The following is a 23,256-nucleotide window of genomic DNA, read 5'->3' as shown; positions in this document are numbered from 1 at the left end:
GCTAAAAATCAATTGACTTTACAAGATGTCAAACGTCTCCGTGGAACGCTCGGATCACAGCATCTGACATTTGTGAAGAGCTGAATAAATCATGAGGAGCCGGAGCAGCGCTGGAGGCCAAGGCTCGCTTTAATTAGGAAGAGAAAAGGGTCTGAACCAGGACTGAACAGGGTCTGAACATGGTCTGAACAGGGTCTGAACAGGGTCTGAACAGGGTCTGAACAGGGTCTGAACAGGGTCTGAACAGGGTCTGAACCGGGTCTGAACCGGGACTGAACAGGGTCTGAACATGGTCTGAACAGGGTCTGAACAGGGTCTGAACAGGGTCTGAACAGGGTCTGAACATGGTCTGAACATGGTCTGAACAGGGTCTGAACAGGGTCTGAACAGGGTCTGAACATGGTCTGAACAGGGTCTGAACAGGGTCTGAACAGGGTCTGAACAGGGTCTGAACAGGGTCTGAACAGGGTCTGAACATGGTCTGAACAGGGTCTGAACAGGGTCTGAACAGGGTCTGAACATGGTCTGAACATGGTCTGAACAGGGTCTGAACCGGGTCTGAACCGGGACTGAACCGGGTCTGAACCAGGACTGAACCGGGACTGAACCGGGACTGAACCGGGTCTGAACCGGGTCTGAACCAGGTCTGAACCGGTCTGAACCGGTCTGAACCGGGTCTGAACCGGGACTGAACCGGGTCTGAGCCGGGACTGAACATGGTCTGAACAGGGTCTGAACAGGGTCTGAACAGGGTCTTAACAGGGTCTGAACAGGGTCTGAACATGGTCTGAACAGGGTCTGAACAGGGTCTGAACAGGGTCTGAACAGGGTCTGAACAGGGTCTGAACATGGTCTGAACATGGTCTGAACATGGTCTGAACATGGTCTGAACAGGGTCTGAACAGGGTCTGAACATGGTCTGAACAGGGTCTGAACATGGTCTGAACAGGGTCTGAACAGGGTCTGAACATGGTCTGAACAGGGTCTGAACATGGTCTGAACAGGGTCTGAACAGGGTCTGAACATGGTCTGAACAGGGTCTGAACAGGGTCTGAACAGGGTCTGAACATGGTCTGAACAGGGTCTGAACAGGGTCTGAACAGGGTCTGAACAGGGTCTGAACAGGGTCTGAACAGGGTCTGAACATGGTCTGAACAGGGTCTGAACATGGTCTGAACAGGGTCTGAACAGGGTCTGAACAGGGTCTGAACAGGGTCTGAACATGGTCTGAACAGGGTCTGAACCAGGACTGAGCCGGGACTGAACCGGGTCTGAACCGGTCTGAACCGGGTCTGAACCGGGACTGAACCGGGTCTGAACCAGGACTGAACCGGGTCTGAACCGGGTCTGAACCAGGTCTGAACCGGTCTGAACCGGTCTGAACCGGGTCTGAACCGGGACTGAACCGGGTCTGAACCGGTCTGAACCGGGTCTGAACCGGTCTGAACCGGTCTGAACCGGGTCTGAACAGGGTCTGAACAGGGTCTGAACAGGGTCTGAACAGGGTCTGAACAGGGTCTGAACCGGGTCTGAACCGGGACTGAACAGGGTCTGAACATGGTCTGAACAGGGTCTGAACAGGGTCTGAACAGGGTCTGAACAGGGTCTGAACAGGGTCTGAACATGGTCTGAACATGGTCTGAACAGGGTCTGAACAGGGTCTGAACAGGGTCTGAACATGGTCTGAACAGGGTCTGAACAGGGTCTGAACAGGGTCTGAACAGGGTCTGAACAGGGTCTGAACAGGGTCTGAACATGGTCTGAACAGGGTCTGAACAGGGTCTGAACAGGGTCTGAACATGGTCTGAACATGGTCTGAACAGGGTCTGAACCGGGTCTGAACCGGGACTGAACCGGGTCTGAACATGGTCTGAACAGGGTCTGAACATGGTCTGAACCGGTCTGAACCGGGTCTGAACCGGGACTGAACCGGGTCTGAGCCGGGACTGAACATGGTCTGAACAGGGTCTGAACAGGGTCTGAACAGGGTCTTAACAGGGTCTGAACAGGGTCTGAACATGGTCTGAACAGGGTCTGAACAGGGTCTGAACAGGGTCTGAACAGGGTCTGAACAGGGTCTGAACATGGTCTGAACATGGTCTGAACATGGTCTGAACATGGTCTGAACAGGGTCTGAACAGGGTCTGAACATGGTCTGAACAGGGTCTGAACATGGTCTGAACAGGGTCTGAACAGGGTCTGAACATGGTCTGAACAGGGTCTGAACATGGTCTGAACAGGGTCTGAACAGGGTCTGAACATGGTCTGAACAGGGTCTGAACAGGGTCTGAACAGGGTCTGAACATGGTCTGAACAGGGTCTGAACAGGGTCTGAACAGGGTCTGAACAGGGTCTGAACAGGGTCTGAACAGGGTCTGAACATGGTCTGAACAGGGTCTGAACATGGTCTGAACAGGGTCTGAACAGGGTCTGAACAGGGTCTGAACAGGGTCTGAACATGGTCTGAACAGGGTCTGAACCAGGACTGAGCCGGGACTGAACCGGGTCTGAACCGGTCTGAACCGGGTCTGAACCGGGACTGAACCGGGTCTGAACCAGGACTGAACCGGGTCTGAACCGGGTCTGAACCAGGTCTGAACCGGTCTGAACCGGTCTGAACCGGGTCTGAACCGGGACTGAACCGGGTCTGAACCGGTCTGAACCGGGTCTGAACCGGTCTGAACCGGTCTGAACCGGGTCTGAACAGGGTCTGAACCAGGTCTGAACCGGTCTGAACCGGTCTGAACCGGGTCTGAACCGGGACTGAACCGGGTCTGAACCGGGTCTGAACCGGGTCTGAACCGGGTCTGAACCGGGTCTGAACCAGGTCTGAACCGGTCTGAACCGGGTCTGAACCGGGACTGAACCGGGTCTGAGCCGGGACTGAACCGGGTCTGAACCGGTCTGAACCGGTCTGAACCGGGTCTGAACAGGGTCTGAACAGGGTCTGAACAGGGTCTGAACAGGGTCTGAACAGGGTCTGAACATGGTCTGAACAGGGTCTGAACATGGTCTGAACAGGGTCTGAACAGGGTCTGAACAGGGTCTGAACAGGGTCTGAACATGGTCTGAACATGGTCTGAACAGGGTCTGAACAGGGTCTGAACAGGGTCTGAACAGGGTCTGAACATGGTCTGAACAGGGTCTGAACAGGGTCTGAACAGGGTCTGAACAGGGTCTGAACAGGTTCTGAACATGGTCTGAACAGGGTCTGAACAGGGTCTGAACAGGGTCTGAACAGGGTCTGAACAGGGTCTGAACATGGTCTGAACATGGTCTGAACATGGTCTGAACAGGGTCTGAACAGGGTCTGAACAGGGTCTGAACATGGTCTGAACAGGGTCTGAACATGGTCTGAACAGGGTCTGAACAGGGTCTGAACATGGTCTGAACAGGGTCTGAACATGGTCTGAACAGGGTCTGAACAGGGTCTGAACATGGTCTGAACAGGGTCTGAACAGGGTCTGAACAGGGTCTGAACATGGTCTGAACAGGGTCTGAACAGGGTCTGAACAGGGTCTGAACATGGTCTGAACAGGGTCTGAACATGGTCTGAACAGGGTCTGAACAGGGTCTGAACAGGGTCTGAACAGGGTCTGAACATGGTCTGAACAGGGTCTGAACATGGTCTGAACATGGTCTGAACAGGGTCTGAACATGGTCTGAACAGGGTCTGAACAGGGTCTGAACAGGGTCTGAACATGGTCTGAACAGGGTCTGAACAGGGTCTGAACAGGGTCTGAACAGGGTCTGAACATGGTCTGAACAGGGTCTGAACAGGGTCTGAACAGGGTCTGAACAGGGTCTGAACAGGGTCTGAACATGGTCTGAACATGGTCTGAACAGGGTCTGAACAGGGTCTGAACAGGGTCTGAACAGGGTCTGAACATGGTCTTTGCAATTGTGTGTGTGTTTTTGTGTGTGTGTGTGTGTTTTTGTGTTTTTGTGTGTGTGTTTTTGTGTGTGTGTGTGTGTGTTTTTGTGTGTGTGTGTGTGTTTTTGTGTGTGTGTGTGTGTTTTTGTGTGTGTGTGTGTGTGTGTGTGTGTGTGTTTTTGTGTGTGTGTGTGTGTGTGTGTTTTTGTGTGTGTGTGTGTGTGTGTGTGTTTTTGTGTGTGTGTGTGTGTGTGTTTTTGTGTGTGTGTGTGTGTTTTTGTGTTTTTGTGTGTGTGTGTGTGTTTTTGTGTGTGTGTGTGTGTTTTTGTGTTTTTGTGTGTGTGTGTGTGTGTGTGTGTGTGTGTGTTTTTGTGTGTGTTGTTAAAAACATCTGTTGTCGTTTACGTGGACGAGATCTTGAGCTAAAAACAAGAGGAAAAAGAAGTATTTGGATTAGTTTCTATTGAAGGTTGAGAAGAGAATGTGACTTAATCAAGTGTTATTGATGATCTCGTCTGTTACTTCACGATCAGTGTAATCAGACGCAAACGAGTCTTTAACGAGCCACATTCCAGTTAATTATCAGTTTGTTGGGATAAAGATGTTCACTTCAGGTCGATGCGGATTAAAAGCTTTTATAATCTCAGAATTAAACCAGAGCAAACGTCTGTCACGCTTTTGTTCTCATCGTTTCTGATGTCTAGAGTCTAAAGTCTAGAGAGGAGATAAAGAGGAGTCTAGAGTCTAGAGTCTAAAGAGGAGATAAAGAGGAGTCTAGAGTCTAGAGTCTAGAGTCTAAAGAGGAGATAAAGAGGAGTCTAGAGTCTAGAGTCTAAAGAGGAGATAAAGAGGAGTCTAGAGTCTAGAGTCTAAAGAGGAGATAAAGAGGAGTCTGGAGTCTAGAGTCTAGAGTCTAAAGAGGAGATAAAGAGGAGTCTAGAGTCTAGAGTCTAGAGTCTAAAGAGGAGATAAAGAGGAGTCTAGAGTCTAGAGTCTAAAGAGGAGATAAAGAGGAGTCTAGAGTCTAGAGTCTAGAGTCTAAAGAGGAGATAAAGAGGAGTCTAGAGTCTAGAGTCTAAAGAGGAGATAAAGAGGAGTCTGGAGTCTAGAGTCTAGAGTCTAAAGAGGAGATAAAGAGGAGTCTGGAGTCTAGAGTCTAGAGTCTAAAGAGGAGATAAAGAGGAGTCTAGAGTCTAGAGTCTAGAGTCTAAAGAGGAGATAAAGAGGAGTCTAGAGTCTAGAGTCTAAAGAGGAGATAAAGAGGAGTCTGGAGTCTAGAGTCTAGAGTCTAAAGAGGAGATAAAGAGGAGTCTAGAGTCTAGAGTCTAAAGAGGAGATAAAGAGGAGTCTGGAGTCTAGAGTCTAGAGTCTAAAGAGGAGATAAAGAGGAGTCTAGAGTCTAGAGTCTAGAGTCTAAAGAGGAGATAAAGAGGAGTCTAGAGTCTAGAGTCTAAAGAGGAGATAAAGAGGAGTCTAGAGTCTAGAGTCTAGAGTCTAAAGAGGAGATAAAGAGGAGTCTGGAGTCTAGAGTCTAGAGTCTAAAGAGGAGATAAAGAGGAGTCTAGAGTCTAGAGTCTAAAGAGGAGATAAAGAGGAGTCTGGAGTCTAGAGTCTAGAGTCTAAAGAGGAGATAAAGAGGAGTCTGGAGTCTAGAGTCTAGAGTCTAAAGAGGAGATAAAGAGGAGTCTAGAGTCTAGAGTCTAGAGTCTAAAGAGGAGATAAAGAGGAGTCTGGAGTCTAGAGTCTAGAGTCTAAAGAGGAGATAAAGAGGAGTCTAGAGTCTAGAGTCTAAAGAGGAGATAAAGAGGAGTCTAGAGTCTAGAGTCTAAAGAGGAGATAAAGAGGAGTCTAGAGTCTAGAGTCTAGAGTCTAAAGAGGAGATAAAGAGGAGTCTAGAGTCTAGAGTCTAGAGTCTAAAGAGGAGATAAAGAGGAGTCTGGAGTCTAGAGTCTAGAGTCTAAAGAGGAGATAAAGAGGAGTCTAGAGTCTAGAGTCTAAAGAGGAGATAAAGAGGAGTCTGGAGTCTAGAGTCTAGAGTCTAAAGAGGAGATAAAGAGGAGTCTAGAGTCTAGAGTCTAAAGAGGAGATAAAGAGGAGTCTGGAGTCTAGAGTCTAGAGTCTAAAGAGGAGATAAAGAGGAGTCTAGAGTCTAAAGAGGAGATAAAGAGGAGTCTGGAGTCTAGAGTCTAGAGTCTAAAGAGGAGATAAAGAGGAGTCTAGAGTCTAGAGTCTAAAGAGGAGATAAAGAGGAGTCTGGAGTCTAGAGTCTAGAGTCTAAAGAGGAGATAAAGAGGAGTCTGGAGTCTAGAGTCTAAAGAGGAGATAAAGAGGAGTCTGGAGTCTAGAGTCTAAAGAGGAGATAAAGAGGAGTCTGGAGTCTAGAGTCTAGAGTCTAAAGAGGAGATAAAGAGGAGTCTGGAGTCTAGAGTCTAAAGAGGAGATAAAGAGGAGTCTGGAGTCTAGAGTCTAAAGAGGAGATAAAGAGGAGTCTGGAGTCTAGAGTCTAGAGTCTAAAGAGGAGATAAAGAGGAGTCTGGAGTCTAGAGTCTAAAGAGGAGATAAAGAGGAGTCTGGAGTCTAGAGTCTAGAGTCTAAAGAGGAGATAAAGAGGAGTCTAGAGTCTAGAGTCTAGAGTCTAAAGAGGAGATAAAGAGGAGTCTAGAGTCTAGAGTCTAAAGAGGAGATAAAGAGGAGTCTGGAGTCTAGAGTCTAAAGCGGAGATAAAGAGGAGTCTGGAGTCTAGAGTCTAGAGTCTAAAGAGGAGATAAAGAGGAGTCTGGAGTCTAGAGTCTAAAGAGGAGATAAAGAGGAGTCTGGAGTCTAGAGTCTGAAGAGGAGATAAAGAGGAGTCTGGAGTCTAGAGTCTAAAGAGGAGATAAAGAGGAGTCTGGAGTCTAGAGTCTAGAGTCTAAAGAGGAGATAAAGAGGAGTCTGGAGTCTAGAGTCTAAAGAGGAGATAAAGAGGAGTCTGGAGTCTAGAGTCTAGAGTCTAAAGAGGAGATAAAGAGGAGTCTGGAGTCTAGAGTCTAGAGTCTAAAGAGGAGATAAAGAGGAGTCTGGAGTCTAGAGTCTAAAGAGGAGATAAAGAGGAGTCTGGAGTCTAGAGTCTAAAGAGGAGATAAAGAGGAGTCTGGAGTCTAGAGTCTAAAGAGGAGATAAAGAGGAGTCTGGAGTCTAGAGTCTAGAGTCTAAAGAGGAGATAAAGAGGAGTCTGGAGTCTAGAGTCTAGAGTCTAAAGAGGAGATAAAGAGGAGTCTGGATTCTAGAGTCTAGAGTCTAAAGAGGAGATAAAGAGGAGTCTGGAGTCTAGAGTCTAAAGAGGAGATAAAGAGGAGTCTGGAGTCTAGAGTGGAGATAAAGAGGAGTCTGGATTCTAGAGTCTAGAGTCTAAAGAGGAGATAAAGAGGAGTCTGGAGTCTAGAGTCTAGAGTCTAAAGAGGAGATAAAGAGGAGTCTGGAGTCTAGAGTCTAAAGAGGAGATAAAGAGGAGTCTAGAGTCTAGAGTCTAAAGAGGAGATAAAGAGGAGTCTGGAGTCTAGAGTCTAAAGAGGAGATAAAGAGGAGTCTAGAGTCTAGAGTCTAAAGAGGAGATAAAGAGGAGTCTAGAGTCTAGAGTCTAAAGAGGAGATAAAGAGGAGTCTAGAGTCTAGAGTCTAGAGTGTAAAGTGCGTGTGGCGTTAAACGTTTAAAAAGACATTTATTTAAAGAGGAAAACGCTTCATTTTCATAGACAAATCCATATCTGTCCTGAACACATGTGCAGAGGCTGGAATTCCTGAAAAACAAAGACGCCGCTAAACCCCGCCCACGCTCGCCACCGTGGAAAACACACACACACCGAGGGAGGGGGGGAGACGAGGGAGGGAGGGGGAGAAAAGAGCGAGAGGAGAAGAGAGAGGCGAGAAAGGAGATAAAGAGGAGGTTGTGCATATTAAATCCATAAAAAGTGTGTCAGGAGCAGATCTGGGTCAAAGCAGCAGCAGCTCAAAGACACAAACGTCACTGAAAACACTGAAACGTCTCAGTCTCATGTTCTTGTCCTTTTTACCGTCACAACAAATCAAATCAATTCTTTCGTTTTTCATGTATTTACGCCGAGGAAACAACTTTGCTCCAGGTTTAAGCGACTTCCACACCGCCGCGGCCGAAGCGTCCAGTTTACATTAAGTCTATGGTAAACGCGCGTCGAGCACGTCGTGCGTTATCCGCCGCGCGATTTCTTCGTTTTTGCGGCACGATTGGTGCGTTTTCTTACGCTCTCGACGCTTTGAGCGCTCGTATGAGCGAGGCGGCCAAAGCGGCTTACGTGACGCGCTCAGATATGTCCAGGTCTCTGCAGCAGATGCGCAGCAGCCGCCGCAGCAGCCAATCAGAGCTGACGCTCCAGTGACGTACGTACGTACTTCCCCTCGCATTTCCGGTATTCCCCGTGGAATTCCCCAAGAAGAGACACTTTTTCCTGGCTCGTCAACAATGGCAGACGAAAGACTGATTGTGGCTGTTTGTGGGAGAAAGGAGCTGTACCTTGTGTTCACGGTGGAACAGAGACAGAAACAAACCAAAAACGTGAAAACAACATATCTCTCCATATCTGCAATTTTACACTATGAAAGGCCACGACAACACCTCTACTGCGCATGTGCGCAGAGAGCTCGAGCGCACCGTACACGCGCCTGTGTACAGTGGCCGGGGCGTCGAGAGCGCGCGTCCGCTGCGTAAACCTTTCAAATGCACACGCGCTCAAATTCTGCGTCGGGCGCGTTTAGGCCGCGGCGGTCTGTACGAGGCTTTAGATCTTTTTTACGCTTCTTTCCAACGCGACGGTGACGATTTGCACAAAGGAATCGAGCGTTTTCCTCAGTCACGCCAGAGCTGCAGTTCAGTTTAGAGCCAGGAGGGCGGCGACGTCGAGACTCTTCACCACGTCCTCAGAGGAACGTCACGTGAACTTTGAACTTCCTCAACTCAGGAGCAGAGACTAGCTGGGCTGGACAAAGGTGACCATTCGCCCAATCGGCTTCGAGCGCTCGCCAAGATGCCCCGCCTTTTCGTATTTCTTTACGTCTCGGCTCGAACGGCAAAGACGACACTTTTAGTGTGGAAAGTTCCAGAACGTGACATTTGTTTAAAGGAATAATAGAGGATTTTTGGCGCCAAATCTAAGTCTCATTTCCTGGTGGCGTGGACAGCCTAGTAGTTCTCCCACATGTCAATCATTCCCTGCGTGCTCCTGCACACCTGCAGCCTCGTTCCCATAGCAGCACGTTTCCATGGCAGCACATGTGTGGTTTATATGTGTGTGTGTTTCGAGAGTTCCTTCAGTTACAGGACAAACATGACAGAAAGACTCAGAGCTCAGAAGAGACGGTAATCTGAGACGAGAGATGATGCGATCGCGCTAATAAACAAACGCACGTGTAGAGGCGGGGCACGAGCTTTGATGGGAGGCGGAGTCTTGGAAACAACAGGAGGGTGGGGGTTAATCACGCGGTCATCTGAGTCACGCTTGAATCACTTCAGGTGAATCACGACACGCCCGACGCCAAAGACGAAGACAAAACAAATACAAAAACCTGTTCAGCTCAAAGCGTCAACCCGCATGTCCAGCAGAGGGCGCAGGGACAGAGTCAAACCATGTCCAGCAGAGGGCGCAGGGACAGAGTCAAACCATGTCCAGCAGAGGGCGCAGGGACAGAGTCAAACCATGTCCAGCAGAGGGCGCAGGGACAGAGTCAAACCATGTCCAGCAGAGGGCGCAGGGACAGAGTCAACCCGCATGTCCAGCAGAGGGCGCAGGGACAGAGTCAAACCATGTCCAGCAGAGGGCGCAGGGACAGAGTCAAACCATGTCCAGCAGAGGGCGCAGGGACAGAGTCAAACCATGTCCAGCAGAGGGCGCAGGGACAGGGTCAAACCATGTCCAGCAGAGGGCGCAGGGACAGGGTCAAACCATGTCTAGCAGAGGGCGCAGGGACAGAGTCAAACCGCATGTCCAGCAGAGGGCGCAGGGACAGAGTCAAACCATGTCCAGCAGAGGGCGCAGGGACAGAGTCAACCCGCATGTCCAGCAGAGGGCGCAGGGACAGAGTCAACCCGCATGTCCAGCAGAGGGCGCAGGGACAGAGTCAAACCATGTCCAGCAGAGGGCGCAGGGACAGAGTCAAACCATGTCCAGCAGAGGGCGCAGGGACAGAGTCAAACCGCATGTCCAGCAGAGGGCGCAGGGACAGAGTCAAACCATGTCCAGCAGAGGGCGCAGGGACAGAGTCAAACCATGTCCAGCAGAGGGCGCAGGGACAGGGTCAAACCATGTCCAGCAGAGGGCGCAGGGACAGAGTCAACCCGCATGTCCAGCAGAGGGCGCAGGGACAGAGTCAACCCGCATGTCCAGCAGAGGGCGCAGGGACAGAGTCAAACCATGTCCAGCAGAGGGCGCAGGGACAGAGTCAAACCATGTCCAGCAGAGGGCGCAGGGACAGAGTCAAACCATGTCCAGCAGAGGGCGCAGGGACAGAGTCAACCCGCATGTCCAGCAGAGGGCGCAGGGACAGAGTCAAACCGCATGTCCAGCAGAGGGCGCAGGGACAGGGTCAAACCATGTCCAGCAGAGGGCGCAGGGACAGGGTCAAACCATGTCCAGCAGAGGGCGCAGGGACAGAGTCAACCCGCATGTCCAGCAGAGGGCGCAGGGACAGAGTCAAACCATGTCCAGCAGAGGGCGCAGGGACAGAGTCAAACCATGTCCAGCAGAGGGCGCAGGGACAGAGTCAAACCATGTCCAGCAGAGGGCGCAGGGACAGAGTCAAACCATGTCCAGCAGAGGGCGCAGGGACAGGGTCAAACCATGTCCAGCAGAGGGCGCAGGGACAGAGTCAACCCGCATGTCCAGCAGAGGGCGCAGGGACAGAGTCAAACCATGTCCAGCAGAGGGCGCAGGGACAGAGTCAAACCATGTCCAGCAGAGGGCGCAGGGACAGAGTCAAACCATGTCCAGCAGAGGGCGCAGGGACAGAGTCAAACCATGTCCAGCAGAGGGCGCAGGGACAGGGTCAAACCATGTCCAGCAGAGGGCGCAGGGACAGAGTCAAACCATGTCCAGCAGAGGGCGCAGGGACAGAGTCAAACACCAGGAGATGACAGACACCAAATGTGTTTACTATTTAGATGTAATAAATGTACCATGAACGTGCCAGAGCCAGACTTTATACTCACAACATCAGCACACAGACAGAGACACAGACACAGACACAGAGAGACAGACACAGAGACACAGACACAGAGAGACAGACACAGAGACACAGACACAGAGAGACAGAGAGACAGACAGAGAGACGGAGACAGAGAGAGAGAGAGACAGAGAGAGACAGACACACAGACAGACACAGACAGACAGACACAGAGACAGACAGACAGACAGACACAGAGACACAGAGACAGACAGACAGACACAGACAGACACAGAGACAGACAGACAGACACAGACAGACAGACAGACACAGAGACAGACAGACAGACACAGACAGACACAGAGACAGACAGACAGACAGACACAGACAGACACATACTATTAGCACTATTTATACTTTAGTGAAGCTCAAATACATACTTAAGGCGAGGAAATAGTACTTTTTCCATCTTTTGACATAGAAAAGCAAATTAACTGGACTAGAAATTCAAAATAGTTGCTTCTTCTTTGTTATAAAAACTGAAAGTATTTAGAGCTGGTGTCGGTTAACACTCGACACAGACGAACGTGTGAAGGTCGTTTGGACAAAAGTGTTTTTATGGCGTCGTATAAAAGCAGGATTCCCTCTCTGGCTTTTACGGAGGATTATGTCACCGAAGGCGTCGCGAGGAAAAACAGCTGAACTTTTGTGTTCGGAAGGTGAGATGACGGCAACAATCCAACAGTTGAAACGTTTAAACTCAAAGTAAAGTCATCAAAACATGTACAAGACACTTAAAGTCTGTGTTTCCTACTGCTGGAGCCAGACTGAACTGTCACTCACAATTCTGACTGTTACTTCTGTTACGCAGAATGAGGCACTTTCCACCGACTCATTCAGTTTATTATAATTATGAGTTTGTTGATTAGCACAGCGCTAACGAGAACGATAAAACTGTCTGAATGTTCAATGTCGATAAAAAACACGAGCTGCATCGAATAAAGCGTTTAGTAGTTTGTTGTGTCTATAAAGAGTTCAAAAAGTGATTTATTCAAACATCTGAAATATCAGACACATGTAATACATGTTATAACAGTGTTAACGCATGTTATAACAGTGGTAACGCAAGTTATAACAGTGTTAACGCATGTTATAACAGTGGTAACGCAAGTTATAACAGTGTTAACGCATGTTATAACAGTGTTAACGCATGTTATAACAGTGGTAACGCAAGTTATAACAGTGTTAACGCATGTTATAACAGTGTTAACGCATGTTATAACAGTGGTAACGCAAGTTATAACAGTGTTAACGCATGTTATAACAGTGTTAACGCATGTTATAACAGTGGTAACGCAAGTTATAACAGTGTTAACGCATGTTATAACAGTGTTAACGCATGTTATAACAGTGGTAACGCAAGTTATAACAGTGTTAACGCATGTTATAACAGTGTTAACGCATGTTATAACAGTGGTAACGCAAGTTATAACAGTGGTAACGCATGTTATAACAGTGAGTGGTAACGCATGTTATAACAGTGGTAACGCAAGTTATAACAGTGTTAACGCATGTTATAACAGTGGTAACCCAAGTGTTAACGCATGTTATAACAGTGGTAACGCATGTTATAACAGTGGTAACGCAAGTGGTAACGCATGTTATAACAGTGGTAACGCAAGTGGTAACGCATGTTATAACAGTGGTAACGTATGTTATAACAGTGGTAACGCATGTTATAACAGTGGTAACGCAAGTGTTAACGCGTGTTATAACAGTGGTAACGCATGTTATAACAGTGGTAACGCATGTTATAACAGTGGTAACGCAAGTGGTAACGCATGTTATAACAGTGGTAACGCAAGTGGTAACGCATGTTATAACAGTGGTAACGCAAGTGGTAACGCATGTTATAACAGTGGTAACGCATGTTATAACAGTGTTAACGCATGTTATAACAGTGGTAACGCAAGTGTTAACGCGTGTTATAACAGTGGTAACGCATGTTATAACAGTGGTAACGCATGTTATAACAGTGGTAACGCAAGTGTTAACGCATGTTATAACAGTGGTAACGCATGTTATAACAGTGGTAACGCATGTTATAACAGTGGTAACGCAAGTGTTAACGCGTGTTATAACAGTGGTAACGCAAGTGTTAACGCATGTTATAACAGTGGTAACGCATGTTATAACAGTGTTAACGCATGTTATAACAGTGTTAACGCATGTTATAACAGTGTTAACGCATGTTATAACAGTGGTAACGCAAGTTATAACAGTGTTAACGCATGTTATAACAGTGTTAACGCATGTTATAACAGTGGTAACGCAAGTTATAACAGTGTTAACGCATGTTATAAAAGTGGTAACGCAAGTGTTAACGCATGTTATAACAGTGGTAACGCAAGTGTTAACGCATGTTATAACAGTGGTAACTCATGTTATAACAGTGTTAACGCATGTTATAACAGTGGTAACGCAAGTTATAACAGTGTTAACGCATGTTATAACAGTGGTAACGCAAGTGTTAACGCATGTTATAACAGTGGTAACGCAAGTGTTAACGCATGTTATAACAGTGGTAACGCATGTTATAACAGTGTTAACGCATGTTATAACAGTGTTAACGCATGTTATAACAGTGTTAACGCATGTTATAACAGTGGTAACGCAAGTTATAACAGTGTTAACGCATGTTATAACAGTGTTAACGCATGTTATAACAGTGGTAACGCAAGTTATAACAGTGTTAACGCATGTTATAAAAGTGTTAACGCATGTTATAACAGTGGTAACGCAAGTTATAACAGTGTTAACGCATGTTATAACAGTGTTAACGCATGTTATAACAGTGGTAACGCAAGTTATAACAGTGTTAACGCATGTTATAACAGTGTTAACGCATGTTATAACAGTGGTAACGCAAGTTATAACAGTGGTAACGCATGTTATAACAGTGAGTGGTAACGCATGTTATAACAGTGGTAACGCAAGTTATAACAGTGTTAACGCATGTTATAACAGTGGTAACCCAAGTGTTAACGCATGTTATAACAGTGGTAACGCAAGTGGTAACGCATGTTATAACAGTGGTAACGCAAGTGGTAACGCATGTTATAACAGTGGTAACGTATGTTATAACAGTGGTAACGCATGTTATAACAGTGGTAACGCAAGTGTTAACGTGTGTTATAACAGTGGTAACGCATGTTATAACAGTGGTAACGCATGTTATAACAGTGGTAACGCAAGTGGTAACGCATGTTATAACAGTGGTAACGCAAGTGGTAACGCATGTTATAACAGTGGTAACGCAAGTGGTAACGCATGTTATAACAGTGGTAACGCAAGTGGTAACGCATGTTATAACAGTGGTAACGCATGTTATAACAGTGTTAACGCATGTTATAACAGTGGTAACGCAAGTGTTAACGCGTGTTATAACAGTGGTAACGCATGTTATAACAGTGGTAACGCATGTTATAACAGTGGTAACGCAAGTGTTAACGCATGTTATAACAGTGGTAACGCATGTTATAACAGTGGTAACGCATGTTATAACAGTGGTAACGCAAGTGTTAACGCGTGTTATAACAGTGGTAACGCATGTTATAACAGTGGTAACGCATGTTATAACAGTGGTAACGCAAGTGGTAACGCATGTTATAACAGTGGTAACGCATGTTATAACAGTGGTAACGCATGTTATAACAGTGGTAACGCATGTTATAACAGTGGTAACGCAAGTGTTAACGCGTGTTATAACAGTGGTAACGCATGTTATAACAGTGGTAACGCATGTTATAACAGTGGTAACGCAAGTGGTAACGCATGTTATAACAGTGGTAACGCAAGTGGTAACGCATGTTATAACAGTGGTAACGCATGTTATAACAGTGTTAACGCATGTTATAACAGTGGTAACGCAAGTGGTAACGCATGTTATAACAGTGGTAACGCATGTTATAACAGTGGTAACACATGTATTGGCAGTAACTGCAGCAGCAGCAGCAGCAGCAGTAGTAGTAGTAGCAGTAGTAGCAGCAGAAGTAGTAGTAGTAGTAGCAGTAGTAGTAGCATAGTAGTAGCAGTAGTAGCAGTAGTAGCAGTAGTAGTAGTAGCAGTAGTAGCAGTAGTAGTAGCATAGTAGTAGCAGTAGTAGTAGTAGCAGTAGTAGTAGCATAGTAGTAGCAGTAGTAGCAGTAGTAGCAGTAGCAGTAGTAGTAGCAGTAGTAGTAGTAGTAGCAGTAGCAGTAGTAGCAGTAGTAGCAGTAGTAGCAATAGTAGTAGTAGTAGTAGCAGTAGTAGCAGTAGTAGTAGCAGTAGTAGCAGTAGTAGTAGCAGTAGTAGTAGCAGTAGTAGCAGTAGTAGTAGGAGTAGTAGTAGTAGTAGTAGCAGTAGTAGTAGCAGTAGTAGCAGTAGTAGCAGTAGTAGCAGTAGTAGCAGTAGTAGTAGCAGTAGTAGCAGTAGTAGCAGTAGTAGCAGTAGCAGTAGTAGTAGCAGTAGTAGTAGTAGTAGCAGTAGCAGTAGTAGCAGTAGTAGCAGTAGTAGCAGTAGTAGTAGTAGTAGTAGCAGTAGTAGCAGTAGTAGTAGCAGTAGTAGCAGTAGTAGTAGCAGTAGTAGTAGCAGTAGTAGCAGTAGTAGTAGGAGTAGTAGTAGGAGTAGTAGTAGTAGTAGTAGCAGTAGTAGTAGCAGTAGTAGCAGTAGTAGCAGTAGTAGCAGTAGTAGCAGTAGTAGCAGTAGTAGCAGTAGTAGTAGCAGTAGTAGCAGTAGTAGTAGTAGCAGTAGTAGCAGTAGTAGCAGTAGTAGTAGCATAGTAGTAGTAGCTGTAATAGTTGCAGATCTTGTTTGGTTGATGTTTCTGGTTCGACAGGTTTGACGACATGAGATTCAACCGTTTATCACTAAATCTACAACAGTTTGAAACACAATATTTTGTTTGTTCTTTTTTCTTTTCATTCGGCTCAAAGAAGCACGGGACCAGGGGCCAGGGACAGGCGTCTTTGGGAGAATCCTCTTCCGTTTGAGCTGCTGGGTTTGGCCAGTGCGTGCGTGCGCGTGTGTGTGTGTGTGTGTGCGTGTACCTCTGTGTGTGCGTGTACCTCTGTGAGTGTGTGTGTGTGTGTGTGTACCTCTGTGTGTGTGTGTGTGTGTGTGTGTATGTATGTGTGTGTGTGCGTGTACCTCTGTGTGTGTGTGTGTATGTATGTGTGTGTGTGCGTGTACCTCTGTGTGTGTATGTGTGGTTTGTGTGTGTGTATGTATGTGTGTGTGTGTGTGCGTGTACCTCTGTGTGTGTGTGTGTGTGTGTGTGTGTGTGTATCTGTTTCTGTGTGTATCTGTGTGCGGACCAGGCAGGCTCCACGGGACCCCAGGGAGGCCAGGGTTCGCCCACTGCAGAGACCGAGGAGCCCTTCAGTCAATTAGAGAATCAGGATTTACACAACAAACGAGTCAAAGGCACACGCCAAACACAGAGGATTATGGGTCAGAAATCTGCCACGCCCACGCAAGAGAAGCACCGGGCTGAAACTGGAGAGGGCGACCGAGAGGGACAGGGAGAGGACGAGGGGAGGGAGAGGGACATGGAGAGGGAGAGGGTGACCGAGAGGGAGAGGGCGAGGGACATGGAGAGGGACATGGAGAGGGACAGGGAGAGGGACATGGAGAGGGACAGGGAGAGGGACAGGGAGAGGGACAGGGAGAGGGACAGGGAGAGGGACAGGGAGAGGGCGACCGAGAGGGTGAGGGCAAGGGAGAGGGACAGGGCGAGGGACATGGAGAGGGACAGGGAGAGGGCGAAAGGGCGACCGAGAGGGTGAGGGCGAAGGAGAGGGACAGGGAGAGGGCAACCGAGAGGGTGAGGGCAAGGGAGAGGGACAGGGCGAGGGACAGGGACAGGGCGAGGGAGAGGGACATGGAGAGGGACAGGGAGAGGGCGAAAGGGCGACCGAGAGGGTGAGGGCGAAGGAGAGGGACAGGGAGAGGGCAACCGAGAGGGTGAGGGCAAGGGAGAGGGACAGGGCGAGGGACAGGGACAGGGCGAGGGAGAGGGACATGGAGAGGGACAGGGAGAGGGCGAAAGCGCGAACGAGAGGGTGAGGGCGAAGGAGAGGGACAGGGATAGGGCGAGAGAGAGGGCGAGGGACATGGAGAGGACGACCGAGAGGGACAGGAAGAGGGACAGGAAGAGGGCGACCGAGAGGGAGAGGAAGACCTAACCAGGACTAAAGCAGGACTAAACCAGGTCTAAACCAGGTCCAAACCAGAACTAAACCAGGACTAAACCAAGACTAAACTAATACTAAACCAGGTCTAAAGCAGGACTAAAGCAAGACTAAACTAATACTAAACCAGGTCTGAACCAGGAATGAACCAGGTCTGAACCAGGACTGTGTTGGAATGCAGCTGCTCTGGTTTGAGCCACAGCCCGAGTCCTGTCCATGGTTCAGTCACTTTAGAGTTTAACATATATTTTCCGTTTCAGATACAAACCTCTAAAATACAGATTATATTTGAATAAACAAAAGTTGCTGATAACAAAGAAAACAAAGTGGAGTTCCTCTTTTAGACAAAAAGAACTGAAACGTCTTTAGTTTAAGTTTAATTTATGCTGATTGTTATTATTGTCCAGGTTTATAATGTTATATTCTGAATCAGACCCTACTATAGACCCTACTATAGACCTTACTATATACCCTACTTTAGACCCTACTTTAGACCCTACTATAGACCCTACTATAGACCCTACTATAGACCCTACTATAGACCCTACTATAGACCCTACTATAGACCTTACTATATACCCTACTTTAGACCCTACTATAGACCCTACTATAGACCCTACTATAGACCCTACTATAGACCTTACTATATACCCTACTTTAGACCCTACTATAGACCCTACTTTAGACCCTACTATAGACCCTACTATAGACCCTACTATAGACCCTACTATAGACCCTACTATAGACCCTACTATAGACCTTACTTTAGACCCTACTATAGACCCTACTATAGACCCTACTATAGACCCTACTATAGACCCTACTATAGACCCTACTTTAGACCCTACTATAGACCCTACTATAGACCCTACTATAGACCTTACTTTAGACCCTACTATAGACCCTACTATAGACCCTACTTTAGACCCTACTTTAGACCCTACTTTAGACCCTACTTTAGACCCTACTTTAGACCCTACTATAGACCCTACTTTAGATCCTACTATAGACCCTACTTTAGACCCTACTATAGACCCTACTATAGACCCTACTATAGACCCTACTATAGACCCTACTTTAGACCCTACTTTAGACCCTACTTTAGACCTTACTTTAGACCCTACTATAGACCCTACTTTAGATCCTACTATAGACCCTACTATAGACCCTACTATAGACCTTACTTTAGACCCTACTATAGACCCTACTATAGACCCTACTATAGACCCTACTATAGACCCTACTATAGACCCTACTTTAGACCCTACTATAGACCCTACTATAGACCTTACTTTAGAACCTACTATAGACCCTACTTTAGACCCTACTATAGACCCTACTTTAGACCCTACTTTAGACCCTACTATAGACCCTACTATATACCCTACTATAGACCCTACTTTAGACCCTACTTTAGACCCTACTATAGACCCTACTATAGACCCTACTATAGACCCTACTTTAGACCCTACTTTAGACCCTACTATAGACCTTACTTTAGACGCTACTATAGACCCTACTTTAAACCCTACTATAGACCCTACTTTAGACCCTACTATAGACCCTACTTTAGACCCTACTTTAGACCCTACTATAGACCTTACTTTAGACCCTACTATAGACCCTACTTTAAACCCTACTTTAGACCCTACTATAGACCCTACTTTAGACCCTACTATAGACCTTACTTTAGACCCTACTATAGACCCTACTTTAAACCCTACTATAGACCTTACTTTAGACCCTACTATAGACCCTACTATAGACCCTACTTTAGACCCTACTATAGACCCTACTATAGACCCTACTATAGACCCTACTTTAGACCCTACTATAGACCTTACTTTAGACCCTACTATAGACCTTACTTTAGACCCTACTATAGACCCTACTATAGACCCTACTTTAGACCCTACTATAGACCCTACTATAGACCCTACTATAGACCCTACTATAGACCCTACTTTAGACCCTACTATAGACCCTACTATAGACCCTACTTTAGACCCTACTATAGACCCTACTATAGACCCTACTATAGACCCTACTATAGACCCTACTATAGACCCTACTTTAGACCCTACTATAGACCCTACTATAGACCCTACTATAGACCCTACTATAGACCCTACTATAGACCCTACTTTAGACCCTACTATAGACCCTACTTTAGACCCTACTATAGACCCTACTATAGACCCTACTTTAGACCCTACTATAGACCCTACTTTAGACCCTACTATAGACCCTACTATAGACCCTACTTTAGAGCCTACTATAGACCCTACTATAGACCCTACTTTAGACCCTACTATAGACCCTACTATAGACCCTACTATAGACCCTACTATAGACCCTACTATAGACCCTACTTTAGACCCTACTATAGACCCTACTATAGACCCTACTATAGACCCTACTATAGACCCTACTTTAGACCCTACTATAGACCCTACTTTAGACCCTACTATAGACCCTACTATAGACCCTACTTTAGACCCTACTATAGACCCTACTTTAGACCCTACTATAGACCCTACTTTAGACCCTACTATAGACCCTACTATAGACCCTACTATAGACCCTACTATAGACCCTACTTTAGACCCTACTATAGACCCTACTATAGACCCTACTATAGACCCTACTATAGACCCTACTTTAGACCCTACTATAGACCCTACTTTAGACCCTACTATAGACCCTACTATAGACCCTACTTTAGACCCTACTATAGACCCTACTTTAGACCCTACTATAGACCCTACTTTAGACCCTACTATAGACCCTACTTTAGACCCTACTATAGACCCTACTATAGACCCTACTTTAGACCCTACTATAGACCCTACTATAGACCCTACTATAGACCCTACTATAGACCCTACTTTAGACCCTACTATAGACCCTACTATAGACCCTACTATAGACCCTACTTTAGACCCTACTTTAGACCCTACTATAGACCCTACTTTAGACCCTACTATAGACCCTACTATAGACCCTACTTTAGAGCCGCTCTCACTGGGATCATTTCATTCCTGACGTTCCAGAGCAGAGCTGACACATTCCTGCAACAGTCACATCTGAAGACCAGAGCAGGGACCGGACCAGGGACCAGGGACCGGACCAGGGACCGGACCAGGGACCAGACCAGGGACCGGACCAGGGACCGGACCAGGGACCAGGGACCGGACCAGGGACCAGGGACCAGGGACCGGACCAGGGACCAGGGACCAGGGACCGGACCAGGGACCGGACCAGGGACCGGACCAGTCAAAACAGCAATTAAATATGTTTAAAAGTTCTAGAATTGAATCACAGCTTTGAGCTCAAAGAAACATGTGGAGAATTCACTGTGTAAATTATATTTATCATAATGACGTCATAATAATGATAATAATAATGATGTTTGGCTCTCTTCATGATATTTATCATAATGATGTCATAATAATGATAATAATAATGATGTTTGGCTCTCTTCATGATATTTATCATAATGACGTCATAATAATGATAATAATAATGATGTTTGGCTCTCTTCATGATATTTATCATAATGACGTCATAATAATGATAATAATAATGATGTTTGGCTCTCTTCATGATATTTTACAGTAATTATGTCATAAACTAGAACAATCTAGAGTTGAAATGTTTCAATCTTTATTTAGTTCAAATGTGTTTCAAAAGTCGAATGCCGGACACGATTCACGTCTGAGCAGCAGATTCCTCTGAGGTCAAAGGTCAGCGAGCTCAGAGTTATTCACACCCCACCCCCACACGCTCAGCCACCGGGGGAGCCACAGAGAGCCACCAGAGAGCCACCAGAGAGCCACCAGAGAGCCACCAGGAGAGCCACCAGGAGAGCCACCGGGAGAGCCACCAGGAGAGCCACCAGGAGAGCCACCGGGAGAGCCACCAGAGAGTAACCAGGAGAGCCACCAGAGAGCCACCAGGAGAGCCACCAGAGAGCCACCAGAGAGTAACCAGGAGAGCCACCAGAGAGCCACCAGGAGAGCCACCAGAGAGCCACCGGGAGAGCCACCAGGAGAGCCACCAGGAGAGCCACCGGGAGAGCCACCAGAGAGTAACCAGGAGAGCCACCAGAGAGCCACCAGGAGAGCCACCAGAGAGCCACCAGAGAGTAACCAGGAGAGCCACCAGGAGAGCCACCAGAGAGCCACCAGAGAGTAACCAGGAGAGCCACCAGAGAGCCACCAGAGAGCCACCAGAGAGCCACCAGAGAGTAACCAGGAGAGCCACCAGAGAGCCACCAGAGTGCCACCAGAGAGTAACCAGAGAGCCACCAGAGAGTAACCAGAGAGCCACCAGAGAGCCACCAGAGCCACCAGAGAGCCACCAGGAGAGCCACCAGAGAGCCACCAGAGAGTAACCAGGAGAGCCACCAGGAGAGCCACCAGAGAGCCACCAGAGAGCCACCAGAGAGTAACCAGGAGAGCCACCAGGAGAGCCACCAGAGAGCCACCAGAGAGCGACCAGAGAGCCACCAGAGAGCCACCAGAGAGCCACCAGAGAGCGACCAGAGAGCCACCAGAGAGTAACCAGGAGAGTCACCAGAGAGTAACCAGAGAGCCACCAGAGAGCCACCAGAGAGCCACCAGAGAGCGACCAGAGAGCCACCAGAGAGCCACCAGAGAGCCACCAGAGAGCCACCAGAGAGCAACCCAAAGAAAGAAAGACTGAGATCAGAGTTTGTCCACAACAACAGGAGAAAAGAGCTGTGACCTCTGACCTCTGCCCCTCCTCCGACTCTTTTCAAAACTTGATTCTAAAGTCGAGGGTCGTGTGACTCGGCTCAGTTTGAAATAAAAAACAAAATAACTCTTCCAGGTGAAGTCGCTCCGTTTGAATTCTGATCAAAGTAAAGAATATTCCAGAGTTTGAATCGTCAGGAAACGAGAGCTCGAAGTTAAGTCTGCGAAAAGAGTTAGAGACGGAAGAATGTGCCAAACAAACATGTGAAGAACACGCTAAGGGACCTGGTTTGGACCCGGAACAAAAAACACCAAGAACAAACACAAGAGACGGGACCAGAGAGAACATACAACTAAAACATGCAACAGCAAACGGCCCGCAGGAGCTCAGAGGCCCAGACACAGTGTCCCGCAGGAGCTCAGAGGCCCAGACACAGTGTCCCGCAGGAGCTCAGAGGCCCAGACACAGTGTCCCGCAGGAGCTCAGAGGCCCAGACACAGTGTCCCGCAGGAGCTCAGAGGCCCAGACACAGTGTCCCGCAGGAGCTCAGAGGCCCAGACACAGTGTCCCGCAGGAGCTCAGAGGCCCAGACACAGTGTCCCGCAGGAGCTCAGAGGCCCAGACACAGTGTCCCGCAGGAGCTCAGAGGCCCAGACACAGTGTCCCGCAGGAGCTCTGAGGCCCAGACACAGTGTCCCGCAGGAGCTCTGAGGCCCAGACACAGTGTCCCGCAGGAGCTCTGAGGCCCAGACACAGTGTCCCGCAGGAGCTCTGAGGCCCAGAAAGTGTCCCGCAGGAGCTCTGAGGCCCAGACAGTGTCAGAGGCTCTTTAAACCCCGGACCCTCGGCTCGTTAGCGTTAGCATTAGCCGCGGCGTGACGGGGGAAAGTCTCTGGTCAGTGTCAGCGGTCGTCACGGTGACGCACCAAACAAAACAGTTCAACAAAAGCACCGGCCGAGCGCGACTCTCCACTACAATTTGTTTAAGGGACAAAAGGACCGGGACAAAGGGGGGGACAGAGGGAGGGACAGAGGGGGGGACAAAGGGAGGGACAGAGGGAGGGACAGAGGGGGGGACAAAGGGAGGGACAGAGGGAGGGACAGAGGGGGGGACAAAGGGAGGGACAGGGGGGGACAGAGGGGGGGCAGAGGGAGGGACAGAGGGAGGGACAGAGTTAGCGTCAGAGCTAAAGTCAGAGTTAGCGTCAGAGCTAAAGTCAGAGTTAGCGTCAGAGCTAAAGTCAGAGTTAGCGTCAGAGCTAAAGTC

The sequence above is a fragment of the Eucyclogobius newberryi genome, unplaced genomic scaffold (assembly GCF_026437365.1).
Source record: "Eucyclogobius newberryi isolate DKJ021-1_F unplaced genomic scaffold, fEucNew1.0.hap1 SCAF_23, whole genome shotgun sequence".
In the NCBI taxonomy this organism is placed as follows: domain Eukaryota; kingdom Metazoa; phylum Chordata; class Actinopteri; order Gobiiformes; family Gobiidae; genus Eucyclogobius; species Eucyclogobius newberryi.
This window is presented reverse-complemented; position numbering follows the sequence as displayed.